This window comes from Schistocerca gregaria, chromosome 6, assembly GCF_023897955.1.
Source record: "Schistocerca gregaria isolate iqSchGreg1 chromosome 6, iqSchGreg1.2, whole genome shotgun sequence".
Lineage (NCBI taxonomy): Eukaryota > Metazoa > Arthropoda > Insecta > Orthoptera > Acrididae > Schistocerca > Schistocerca gregaria.
Window position 1 is genome coordinate 462,209,996 of NC_064925.1, and position 14,658 is coordinate 462,224,653.

Below are 14,658 nucleotides of genomic sequence, written 5' to 3' on the forward strand. Positions count from 1 at the left end.
TTTGTGGTAACATTCTATGGGGCCAAATTGCTGAGGTCATCGCTTCCTAGACTTACACACTACTTAAACTAACTTACCCTAAGGACAACACACACACCAATGCCCGAGGGAGGACTCGAACCTCCCACTGAGGGAGCCGCACGGACCGTGACAGTGCTCCCAAGACCGCGCGGCCTGTCATTCGGAGAAATGAAGTCAGGGCCGAAGACACTCCTGAAATGACGGAAGAGGGGGGAGCAGTAGTGTCACAATAATGCCGACTGGTGGGTGTATAGTGCTCAAAGATGTGGAGGTCAGTACTAAAAGTATCAGAACGCCGTAATGTAATGCCGAATCGGTCACCAGATGTCACCAGAGGCGAACCGCCCGTATAAGAGGCGGCGGAGAGTATTGTGTCGCCAGTAGAGAAGCGGGAACAGGAGAAAGGATCTGTCAGGAGAGCTCAGGACTTTCAACGTGGGCTGGGCATCCCATATCACCTGAGTAATAAATCCATCAGGGACATTTCAGCCTTGCTGTAACTACCAAAGTCGACTGTTTGTGATATGATGGTGAAGTGTAAACGCGAAGGGTCAACAGCAGCTGCACCAAGACCAAGCATACCTCATCTGCTCAGAAACAGGGACCGTCGAGCGTAACGGACGGTTGTAAAAAATCGCATGAAATCAGGAAAGCAATCACTCTCGAGACCCAGAGTTCAGTTAGTCCAATAAGTGTTAGTGGGGAGTTCGAGAGAATACAGTACATTCGTCGAGCAGTCCCTCAGTAGCCTCACATTTCTGTACTCAGTGGTACGGGGATAGGCAAAACAATGTGAACAGTAGCAGTAATGGGATGGTTGTGTTTGACAGTCAACAACGAAGGTAAGGCACGTGTCGCGCTGGACAAGGCATCAGTGCAGGTTGTTTATGAGTAGTGCACACTTCCTATTTGCATTCATGGCAGAGGTCGACGTGCAATGAAAGACCTAACAGAGTTCCAAAGAGGCCAGATTGTGGGGGCTCGATTAGCTGGAGCATCAGTAACGAAGACAGCCAACTTATTGAATGTTTCATGTTTCAAGATCAACTCTTTCAACAGTCATGAGAGCCTACACAAAACATGGAAAGAATCATCGTGTAAACGTAGTAGTGGGCGCAAATCAAAACTAAATGACAGAGATCGTTGTACGCTAGCACGAATTGTATCAAAACAACGCAAAAATACGGCGGCTAAAGTGACTGCAGACACTTCGACACTGTCCACTGAGAATTCCACAAAGCGAATATTCCCGGACGATCTGCTATACCGAAACCGTCAGTGACGACAACCAACCCAAGGAAGCGTAAAACATGGTAATAGGAGCATAAATCCTGGACGGCTGATCATTGGAAACACGTCATATGGTCCGGCGAGTCGATGTTTTCGTTATTGCCAACATCTGGCTGGGTCTACGCCTGGAGAACACCATTAGAAAGCTACAGTCTTGATTGCTTGATTCCAACGATTAAGCTTCGAGGTGCAAGTGTGATGGTGTGGGCAACCATATCATGGTATTCTGCTCGTCCCATCATTACTCTCAAAGGCCGTGCTAGAGCCAACGATTATGTGATCAGGAGCACCCCATGTTGCAGATGTTGTTCCAAACAATGAAGCAATATTTCACGACGATAATACGCCTATTCGCACAGCCAGGACACTACAGTCGTGGTATGAGGAGCATGCAACTGAACTGCAGCGTCTTCCCTGATCAGCGTAGTCCCCAGACTTGAACATTATCGAACCCTTGTGGGTGGTGTTGAAGTCCAGACTCCAGAGCATATTTCCACCTCCCTCGTCACTACAGGAGTTAGAAGAGGTCCTGATCGAAGAGTGGCATAACATTCCACTGGAGATTACACAATAATTATATGCCAGTATTCCAAGAAGTGCAGCTGTACTACGGGCAAATGGGGGTCCAACCCATTATTAATAAACCACTCCCAAGTAAGTACTGGTGTTCACGTTATTTTGCCAATCCCACGTAAGTGGTGTAAAGACCGACGCCACAGGGCAGTGCATGAATAAGAAGCGAGTGATGGATCTAATTGAAACGTTTGGGTTTGGTGAATGCGTGGACAGCATTATTTGCCATCGTGTGTGTTGCCGACAGTGATGTAAGGAGGAGGTGGTATTATGGTGTGGGGGAGTTTTCCATGGTTTGTGTGTGATCCTATTACAGCGCTTAAGGAAACGCTAAATGCGAAAGGACGAGAACACACATAGTGGAGGAACGGTTCGGAGACGATGATTGTACCATCATGACAATACACCCTGTCACATAGCAGCATCTGTGAAGCAGCGGATTGTGGAGAAGAACATTCCTGAAGTGGGCTGGCATGCCCAGAGCCCCGATGTGAACCCGTTGGGACACCTTCGGAATGAGTTAGGACACTGACCTGCCCCAGAGCCCAGTGTCGATCTTCCTTCTTTAGTTTCAGCCCTTGACGAAGAATAGGCTGTAATTCTTGGACACATATTCACACACGTGCCAGTGTCCCAGTAGAGTGCAAAACGTCATACAGGCGAAGAGTGGACACCACTCCGTAGCAATAGCCACCAATATGTTTCCGGTTACTTTTGATCACATTGTTTACAACACACGCACAGACCATAGTTTTGTTTGTGTTTGAAAGTGTCATTCACGTACTGAACGTGTAACAGATGTTCTTTGAATACTTCTGAAATGTTTATTATATAACTGTAGTTTTTATTTTATTGTTTTGATCGCATATTTTTAATAAAATTACCGGTTTCGGCCATGCAATAGCCATCTTGGGACTCTACAATGAAATTAAAATGAAGTGCACTACTAGCTACTACATTAGCAGATTAAAAAAATGACAGTTATAAAATATTTTATACCTCTCATTCTGCTCCACTGGAACAAGACTTAAAAATAGCACGAGTCAAAACTGCCATCCATGCTTCAATCAGTTATGTATAGGATACGATGAAATCAAACCTAGAAATCGTTGATGCATGAGTAACGGACAAATAATTATACAAAGTAGTTAAAAGGAAGTTCATTTAAAAGTACATAGCTATAAAATATTTTCATTTGTCTAAAAGAACGCAGCATTTAAAAAATGTTTAAGCATATGAAAAATGTATTCATCTTCTGACGGTTTAAAGCTACGCTCACCAGATTTCAGAGAGAAAAAACCGGAACGCTTGTGTTATACTTTATACCTAACTTCGTTCCCATACTTACGCTTACCTTTCTTTGTCAGTTATCGTGGAATCTTGAAATCGACAATAGGTCTATAACGATGCAGTAGCTGAAAAACCCATAGCAAGAATGTATCTTCATTTTGTGAGCTGGAAAAAAACAATTAGGCACACTCCACACAAAACTTTTTTCTTCAGAAACAAAAAAGAGTGGTATATACTTTTTTATTGTAAGAGCCTCGATATATTTTCTGCAATGTTTAGTCACTTGTTAGGTACTTAGGCACAATTCGACAATCGTAAAAACTGTGTGACATCACTAATCAGTTATCAGATACAAATTGTACATTTCAAATTACTATTTAAGATTCTGTTCGACTGCAGACTGTTTAGGCAAGAGTATGTACATACGAAACAGTATTCAATAAGCACTGCTAACACGTGCTGCATCGCTCACATTCTTCCCAACATACGGCTGCAATCCCGTTAGGAGAAAGGGCTTAAGTGATTTTCCTTTACACCTCCTCTGGTTTTAATTTTGCTTCTCTCGAGGGCCATAAAGTGGAAAGTGGGCAACTTAGAGTGGGCGGTAGGCAGTACATGCTTTTCTTTTCCACAAATCACTTACTTCTTAGATTAGACTACATTAGATTCAGTTTTCGTTCCCTAAACCCAAACATGAGATGATTCTTGTAGATGTGGAACATGTCAGACAGTATCACATAAAAACAGAAAACATCTGAATATAACACTCATTACCACGGTCATTTGTAAGGAGATAGCCAGAATTGGTGAGTACTTTAAAGTAGACTGGAACTGCTAATATTTACAGAATTGATACACTTTCAGAATGAAACATAGTTATGCACTTTTAATAAATTTATGACACATAAAATACCTAGTCTTCACTGTTGTGACTAAGTGCTGTCGAAACTGAAGTGTAATAGACATTTTTACTTAGTGTTACAGTCCCTGTTAAGATATTAGTCTGTAGAGTAGAATGAGTTGCTTATCAAGAAGTCTTTCAGACTCCGTTTAAACTGTGCTTTATCTGAAACCAAGTTTTTAATGGTTACTGGAAAATTTGTTGAAAACGTGTGTTCCTGAATATTGGGCCCATATTTGGACCAAGGTAAGTGATTTTAGGTCTTTATGTAGATTGTTCTTATTCCTAGTGTTGATAGTATTGATTGAGTGATTGGTTGGAAATAGAGATATATTACTTGCAATAAATTTTGTTAAGGAATAAATATACCGAGAAGCAGTCGTTAGAATACAACGTCCCTTGAACAGATTTCTATATGATGTTCTGGAATTTACGCCACAAATGATTCTTACTACACGCTTCTGTACGCTAAAAACTTTTGCTCGGTTTGATGAGTTATCCCAGAATGTGATTCCGTGTGACATAATAGAATGAAATTAAGCAAGGTACGCAAGGTTTTTTTTAAATATTTATATCACCTACATTTAACATCAATCTCACTTACCAGGTGTAGAAGTATGAAACCGAAATTTGGTTGCAATAATTAAACGAATGTTGTTTGAAAGTGATTAACAATATTTTATTCAAAATAATCTCCATTGCTATTTATACATTTCTCCCAACCCTCCGGCGGGTTATGAATGTCACGCCACAAAAAAATGTTCTTCTTCTGAAGTGAATCAGTTAGCGAGCCATTTTCGTACATTGTCATACAAATTGAAGAGCTGTTCACCGACAGCGTGTCCCAGTGATGCAAACAGATGATAATCGGACGGAGCCAAGTCCGGAGATTAAGCCGCGTGCCCCATATTTCCCAGAGGAACGCCTCGATCATTTCCCTGACCCGTTTTGCTTTGTGTGATGGTGCGTTATGGTGGCGCGTATGGCTTTGCGTAACCTTTTCCCATATTCCGGTCGTTTTTCAGGTAATGCTCTATTTAAATGGATCATTTGCTGTTGGTAACGATCAGTGTTAACGGCTTCACCAGGTTTTAGCAGCCCATAATCGATGACACCCTACTGATCCCACCAAACACAGAGCATTGTCTTCTTCCCAAAGCGATTTGGTTTTGCAGTGGATGTCGACAGTTTTCCTGGATTCACCCATGATTTACGACGCTTAGGATTATCAAAATATATCCATTTTTCATCACCTGTCACTATTCGATGGATAAGTGACTTTCTTTTGTATCTGGCGAGCAGCATTTCAGAAGTCTGACAGAATATATAAAAGCCAAACAACAAAAATAAAGATGCATGTTACTAATATTCTACTTTGTATGTTGCCTGTGATGTTTGTTGTATTTAAGAATCTGTGCTAAATAACCTGACTATCTAGTCCTTAGCATTACAGTACAAACTGTATTTTTATCTTGTAAATACCTAACCATGTCCAATATCCTGTGATGTTTGTTGTATTTAAGAATCTGTGCTAAATTACCTGACTATCTAGTACTTAGCATTGCAATACAAACTGTATTTTTATCTTGTAAGTACCTAACCATGTCCAATATCCTTGTATATATTCTATACATATAGGATTTAAAGGACTAAATAAATAAATAAATAAAAGTCGTCTTTCGATTTGCTTGCTGTCTTTCATCCAGATCATGCGGAACCCATTTTCCCACTTTCTTCTCCTTTCCTAAACTTTTCAATAGAAGAGAAACAGCTTTTGCGTCACATTTAATTGTTCCGGGATTTCCTGTTGAGTTTGAGTATCATCTTCATCCAATAACGCCTGCAATTTGTTGTCATCAAACTTTTTCGGTCGTTTCCCGCGCTCCTCGTTTCTCACGTCAAAATCACCACTTTTGGATTTTTTGAACTACTCGAAACACTGTATTTTCCGAAGAGCAATTTCGCCGAAATTTTCGACACCCGTTCGATGCGATTCTACAGCTGTTATTATTATTTTATTTTTTTTTTCAAATGATAACAGAAAACTAATGCTGTCCGCAAATCGTATTTCGTAGGCACAAAACTCAACATGTTGACGGGTTTGAAACAGACACCGATGTATGGAGCTTGGGTTACTGTGTGTTGACATTGGTCGTCAATCGTTACAGGAAGCAGATGGCGCTGCAGACGCGGTCTCACGGGTCCTACACTGACAGCTAGCACCATCTCTAGGGAAATTCCGGTTTCATGCTTTACACCTGGTATGGGCATAAGAAGAGTTAAAGCAAATGCGTAGGCCTAGGGAATATTGTAATAATATATGTTTCTATAACGTTCTACTCCTAGGAAACTCGATTTATCAAATATTTAATTAAATGAGAAACACTGTTTCACACATTTTCTTTCTCAATTAAAAAGGGCGACAATAGCGTGTCCAATATTTTTTTTTTATTCGGGACACCAGCTCATTTGTGTGAAAACCAGGACGTCTTATCAGCCTAGTTTAAAGTTGATCATTTAAAGAAAAAAGCAGAAACACAAACGGACATAGTACACCACTTTAAAATTTTGCAAACCGCTCGCAAAAGTAGATACCTCGACATTTTGGAGGAACTTGAAATTAGTGGTAGTAAGAGACGAAATCCTGATGTTTTCCTAAAGAGCGAAGTGTCTTCAAACAAAACTTTTATTTCGAAATATTTGAAGAGCTTATTACCTGACATTCGATTTCCTAGTGAGAAGGCTTGCAGAGACCAGCATTGCCAGCGTCATCTGCAGAGCTCTGTGGTCTGGCGTCACACGGGGCAGCATGCCGCTGTCTTGAACAGCACAAAGAAAACTGTGTGGTAGCCAAGAGAAAGTAACACGCAACTACCAAGTACCCAGTGCCATCTAGTGCCGTCCCCTGCATTTCACCATGTTCCTGCTACAAATTATATTAATGCAATGCTCTTGTAATTTACTTCTTTTTGGTTAATTTTTTCTTTTTTTTAGTGTTTGAGTCAAAACATAAACTGGAATATGAGAAAAGCAGGACAATATGCATTACCTCGAATTTTATTCCATCTTCTTCCTTCATAAGACTAATTTTTTGAACCATCACAATGTTTAAATTTTGACCGATTTCGATAATTACTTTTTTTCTGTCAAATTCTGACCAGCTGTAAACTGTCGGAAGACTGATACATTTTGCATACGGCTAAACTTTTTTTTAAATCTTGCATTGTCACTTTCAGCTGAAAACATTTTAGACATCTGCACTTTTAAAAGGACTTCCTTTTAATTACTTTGTCCAATTATTTGTTTGTTACACATGCATGAAAAACCTCTAGGTTTACTTTGCATCCTATGTATAACTGGTTGAAGCAGTCACCGGGACATGTCAGTAACCCTTCACTCTGTTCAGTAACACATACAACACATACTCCTCACACAAACACAACATTTTAATTTTTGGCTGCGACAACATCCTCAACAAAGAATGATGTCCCACAAATAAAGCAACATGGTTTCAGTCCGGCGGTTCCGACCAAGGTTTTCGGGACGCTTCTCTTGATTGCTGCCAGAACAGTTTGATAACTGGCCGAATAGAACCGCGACTATCAATGGGCCACATCTCGAACAGCAGACTCCACTTCTATGAGGGGAAAAAAAACCATTAGTGTGCGTGCGGGAGTCACAACTAACGGGTGCAGGAGAAAACAGCAGCTGTCAGCGGAGCTGCGACAACAGTGAGAAGTTGCCATAGAGACGTCGACTAAATCGCGTTACGTTATTGGTTGAGGTGGTTGAGGTAGGTCCACGAAGCTGCCATGCTCAGCCCAGTGTAAGCGTCAGGAATCAACTTACGCCGTTTCAGTCATAGCGCTCTGTATTGCTTCATTGTGTATTTCGTTCAGCTGATGTTGATAACACTAGGCTTTCCTCCTAACATTACATTTAGTTGTTTTGTATGTTTGTGACGAACGCAGTGTTACAGTGTAGGTAAACTGCTACTAGAGAGTGACTCGGACATTACAATTCTGTACGCTAATTATCAACCATGAACCATGAACCCTGTCATTGGTGGCTTGCATGCCTCAGTTAAACAGATAGCTGTACTCCGCAATGGAGTTCCGCCCCGAGAGCTGAATGGTCAGCATGACGGATTACCGTCCTAAGGGGCTCAGGTTCGATTCCCGGCTGGATCGGGGATTTTCTCCGCTCAGGGACTGGGTGTTGTGCTGTCTTCATCATCATTTCATCCTCACTGGCCCGCAGGTCGCCCAGTGTGGCTTCGAATGTAATAAGACCTGCACCAAGGCGGCTGGACCTGCCCCATAAGGGACCTCCCGGCCAATGGCGCCAAACGCTCATTTCCATTACCGCAATGGAGGGGTATCTGTTGAGAGACCAGACAAACTTAACGGTTCCTGAAGAGGGGCACCAGCCTTTTCAGCAGCTGCAGAGGCAACAGTTTGGATGACTGATCTGGCCCTGTAACATCGACCAAAACGGCCTTGTTATGCTGGTAATGCGAAGGGCTCAAAGCAAGGAGAAATCACAGTCGTAATTTCTCCCGAGGGCATGTAGCTCTGCTGTATCCTTAAATGAGGATGGCGTCCTCTTGGGTAAAATGTTCCGATGGTGGTATAGTTCGCCATTCGTATCTCCGAGCAGGGACTACTCGGGAGGATGTAGTCATCAGAAGAAACAAAACTGCTCTATGGATACGAGGGTGGAATGTCACATCGCTTAATCGGGCAGGTAGGTTAGAATATTTGAAAAGGGAAATGGATAGGTTGAAGTTACGTACAGTGGCAGTTAGTGAAGTTCGGTAGCAGGAGGAAGAGGACTTCTGCTCAGGTCAATACATGGCTGTGAGTAATGCACGAGTGGGTTTAATTGTGAATAACAAAATAGGAATGCGATTAAGCTATTATGAACAGCATACTGAACGCATTATCGTAGCCAAAATAAACACGAAGTCCACACCTACCACAATAGCACACGTTTATACGCCAGTTACCTCCGCAGATGATGGAGATTGAAGAGGAGGAGGAGGAGGAGGAGATTATTGTTTAACGTCGCGTCGACACTGAGGTCATTAGAGACGGAGCAGAAGCTCTGGTTAGGGAAGGATGGAGAAGGAAAGCGGCCTTGAACTTTTGAAGGAACCATTTGCCTTAAGTGATTTAGAGAAATCAAGGGAAACCTAAATCACGATAGCTGGACGCGGGTTTGAACAGTCGTCCTCCCGACGGGGGTCCTGTGCGCTAAACACTGCAGCACCTCGCTCGATATGAAGAGATTGAAGATATATATGATGAGATAAAAGAAGTTATTCATATACTTAAGGGAGAAACATTTGTGTTGAGGGACTGGAATTTGATAATAGGAAAAGGAGGAAGGAAAAATAGTGGTTTGGGAAATGAAAGAGGAAGCCACTTGGTAGAATTCTGCACAGGGCACTACTTGATCACAGCTACTACTTCGTTTAAGAATCGTGAAAGGAATTTGTATACTTGGAAGCGACCTGGAGACATTGGAAGGTTTCAAATTGATTATACAGGGTGATTCAAAAAGAATACCACAACTTAAGGAATTTAAAACTCTGCAACGACAAAAGGCAGAGCTAAGCACTGTCTGTCGGCGAATTAAGGGAGCTATAAAGTTTCATTTAGTTGTACATTTGTTCGCTTGAGGCGCTGTTGACTAGGCGTCAGCGTCAGTTGATGCTAAGATGGCGACCGCTCAACAGAAAGCTTTTTGTGTTATTGAGTACGGCAGAAGTGAATCGACGATAGTTGTTCAGCGTGCATTTCGAACGAAGTATGGTGTTAAACCTCCTGATAGGTGGTGTATTAAACGTTGGTATAAACAGTTTACAGAGATGGGTGTTTGTGCAAAGGGAAAAGTTCTGGTTGGCCGACAACGAGTGATGAGAATGTAGCACGCATCCAGCAAGCATTTGTTCGCAGCCCAGGAAAATTGACTCGCAGAGCTAGCAGAGAGCTGCAAATTCCACAATCAACTGTATGGAGAGTCCTACGAAAAAGGTTAGTTATGAAACCTTATTGTCTGAAACTGGTTCAAGCACTGTCTGCAGCTGATAAGATTAAAAGAATCGATTTCTGTGATTTTATCCTTGCTCAAATGGAAACAGATGAATCTTTCGTTTCAAAGATTGTGTTTAGTGATGAAGCAACTTTCCACACTAACAGAAAAGTCAACCGTCGCAATGTCTGTATATGGGGCACTGAGAATCCGCGGGAAACAACTCAGTATGAACGTGACTCGCCTAAGGTGAACGTTTTCTGTGCCATTTCAGCCAATAAAGTTTTTGGTCCCTTTCTCCTTGAAGGTGCTACTGTAACAGGACTACAGTATCTGGAGATGTTAGAGAATTGGCTGTTCCCTCAGCTCGAACAAGAAGCACAACAATTCATATTTCAGCAGGATGGAGCGCCACCACATTGGCACTTATCTGTCCATAACTACCTGAGCGTCAACTACCCGAGGCGATTGATCGGCCGCCAGGCAGCCCGTGACAGAGCACTTCATCACTGGCCTCCAAGAAGCCCTGATCTTACCCCCTGCGATTTTTTCTTATGGGGGTATCTTAAGGATATGGTGTTTCGGCCACCTCTCCCAGCCACCATTGATGATTTGAAACGAGAAATAACAGCAGCTATCCAAACTGTTACGCCTGATATGCTACAGAGAGTGTGGAACGAGTTGGAGTATTGGGTTGATATTGCTCGAGTGTCTGGAGGGGGCCATATTGAACATCTCTGAGTGAAAAAAACCTTTTTAAATACTCTTTGTAATTATGTATAACAGAAGGTTATATTATGTTTCTTTCATTAAATACACATTTTTAAAGTTGTGGTATTCTTTTTGAATCACCCTGAACAATGGTAAAACAGAGATTTCAGAACCAGATTTTAAACTGTAAGGCATTTCCAGAGGGCAGATGTGAACTCTGGCCACAATTTATGTGTTATGAGCTTCAGATTAAAACTGAAGTCATTTGGGCAGCAAAATAACTGGTGATGACTGCAGCAGGGAGGATATAAAATGTGGGCTGACAATGGCTAGAAAAGCATTTCTGAAGACGAGAAATTTGTTAACATCGAATATAGCCTTAAGTGTTAGGAAGCCTTTTCTGAAGGTGTTTGTCTGTTGTATAGCAATGCATGGAAGTGAAACGTGGACGATAAACAGTTTAGACAAGAAGAGTACAGAAGCTTTTCAGATGTGGTGCTATGGAAGAATGCTCTAGGTTAGATGGATAGATCACGTAACTAATGAGGACGTACTGAATAGAATTGGGAAAACATAAACTTTGTCGCACAACTTCACTAAAAGAAGGGATCGGTTGATAGGACACAATCTGAGACATAAAGGGTTCGCCAATTTGGTATTGGAGGGAAGTGTGGGAGGTAAAAATTGTACAGAAAGACTGAGAGATGATTACATTAAGCAGAAAGCAGATTCTGAAGGATGTACGTTGCAGCATTTATTCGGAGGCTTGCACAGTACGTATAGAGTACCATGGCGAGCTGCATCAAACCAGTCTTCGGAGTGAAGACCATAACAGCGCAACAACACTTATTATCCGTATAATGCAGTTGTTTATTCCTCTTCCTGTAAGCCTTGCTTACATTAATGTAAAACGTATTACTTGTTTCTCTTAAACGGACTGTTTTTAAACGCCTGCATTACGTTTAAACCACACTGTCTAGGAATATGTCATGGTCCTCAAAAGAGAAAGTCAAAAGCCACTTCAAATGTGAAATGTTGATACGTGAATAACCAATTAACCATCAGAATGTCGAATGCAAGTAGGCAAATGTGCATGCATTGTGTTGTACAGGTGACAGATGTCTGTTTATGGGATGGAATTCCATGCCTGTTGCACTTGGTCGATCAATACAGGAACGGTTAACGCTATTTGTGGATGACGCTCGAGTTGTCGTCTGATGATGTCCCATATGTGCTTGATTGGAGACAGATCTGGTGTTCGAGCAGACTAAGGCAATATGTCGATGCTCTGTAGAGCATGTTATGTATCTGGACGAACGGTATCCTGTTGGAAAATACCCCCTCGAATCATCAGACTGACGTACAAATTTGCACTCAGAGTGTATCGGACAGCCACGAGAGTGTTCCTGCTGTCATACCAAATCGCACTCTGGACCATAACTCCAGGTGTAGGTACAGTGTGTCTAGCACATAGGTTTCTTGCAGGTCCTCAAATGACCAACAAACGGCCATCATGGGCACTGAGGCAGAACAATCTTTCGTCAGACAACACAACAGACCATCACTCCGCCCACCAATGAGCTCTGGCTTGACACCACTGAAGTCACAAAAGGCAGTGGTTTGGGGTCAGTGGAATGCACGCTACAGGGTGTACGGCTTAGAGCTGTCCTTCAAGTAACTGATTTGTAAAAGTTCGTTGCGTCCCTGAGGTGCCATCTGCTGCTTAAATTGTTGCTGCAGATGCAGTACAATGCGCCGGAACCATATGTCGAAACGACACTACATAATCAAAAGTATCCAGGCACCTAGCTGAAAAGGCCTTACAAGTTTGTGGCGCCCTCCATCGGCAACGCTGGAATTCAACATGGTGTTGGCCTACACTTAGCCTTGATGACAGCTTCCACTCTCGCAGGCATACATTCAGGCGGGTGCTGGAAGGTTTCTTGGGAATGGCAGCCCATTCTTCATGGAATGTTGCACTGAGGAGAGGTATTGATGTCAGTCGGTGAAGTCTGGCACGAAGTCAGCCCTCCGAAACATGTCAAAGGTGGTCTATAGCATTCAGGTCAGGACTCTGTGCGGGACATTCCATTACAGGGATGTTATTGTGTAACTACTCCACCACACCACCACAGACCATGCATTATGAACAGGTGCTCAATCGTGTTGAAAGATGCAATTGCCATTCTCGAATTACTCTTCAACAGTGGGAAGCAAGAAGGTGCTTAAAACATCAATGTAGGCCTGTGCTGTGATAGCGCCATGCAAAACAAGGGGTGCAAACCAACTCTACGAAAAACACAACCACACCATAACACCATCATCTCCGAATTTTACCGTTGGCACTACACACGCTGGCAGATGATGTTCACCGTCCATTCATTGTACCCACACCCTGCCATAGGATTGCCACACTGTGTCCCACGATTTGTCACTCCACACAATGTTTTTCCACTGTTCAGTCATCCAATGTTTACCTTCCTTACACCAAGCGGGACGTCGTTTGACATCTGGATGCTTTTGATCATATGGTGTAGCTGTCCAGAGCTCAGTCATCTTGTAACCGTACATTCTCTGATCACCACTGCCAGTGATTATGTACAGTGGCTAGATTCCTGCCAAGTCTTTCTATAATATTGCAGAAGGAACATCCAGCTTCTTGTAGCCCTATTACAAGACCTTGTTCAAACTCAGTGAGGTGTTGATTATGACTCACTTGTCGCCTTAAAAGCATTTTCGACTATCAACAACTCATCACGTCCAATCTCGAAGGTAACTAACACTCATGACCATTACCGCATATAATTAAAGCAAGACTGATTTGCATCTTCATAGTGGAACTACTAGCACCACTTTTAATGCGACTGGCACAAAATTTTAATTGACTTTGTCTTTCAGATGTAGAAATACGCCTACCAGCTTCCATTTATGTCACACAGTTCCTTCTTAGCATTGCGATCTTTATCCAATCAGCATAAATTAGGAAGCAAATGCAAACAAAAACAAAGAGCATCAACCAGAAGAGCCGTTCTTTTCACTTATACTTGACACAACCCCCAATGTATCAAGTGGACAGGTGCAAAAGATAAAGGATACATTGGTGCTACATGTTTGAGTGGAAAACTCTCAGGTTTACAATGAAGAATTAAAACACTGGTCCCAAATGCTGAGTTTATTCAGCATTAGATTAGGTACTACATGACTGCATCATGATTATAGTTGAATTTCAACAGTTTTATGAGAAAATACAATGCATTTACGTTTTCTGTAGTGCTTCTGTGGTTCAATAGCAACGAATAAATAAAACCCTTGCAACTGACTGACATGTTATTATGACTCTGAAGAAACTGTTCGCAACTGGAAGGTCTTTCAGATTTCATTCATTATCATCAATCAAACAAAATATTGTCCAAACTTTGGCAAAAAAAGATAGCTGAAGCTTCTAACTTCATGAAAAACATGGAAACTTTTGATTTTGCCCTGCCTCTCGTATCTTACAATAACATTTTGGAAAATATTGACCTAACTTCCAAACTATTCAGTTCCCTAATGTTGATAAGGAGACAACTTCTTCAGACTGTAAGAAACAATCTAGTCACATTAAGAAACAATAATGAAGTTGTATTAGAAGCAGCAAAAGTCCTAGCGAAAGTTAAGAGACTTGAGTCGAAGTTGATCTCAAAACATACCCTTAAAGAGACGAGCTTTCTGCAGATCATGAAATTGTGAATACTCTTAAGTCTTTTCAAGCCACTGTTTTCACTGCTTCTGTTGACATTTTAACTGGACAATTAAACAAGCATTTTACCAGATAAGATGTTAACAACCGTTTTTCT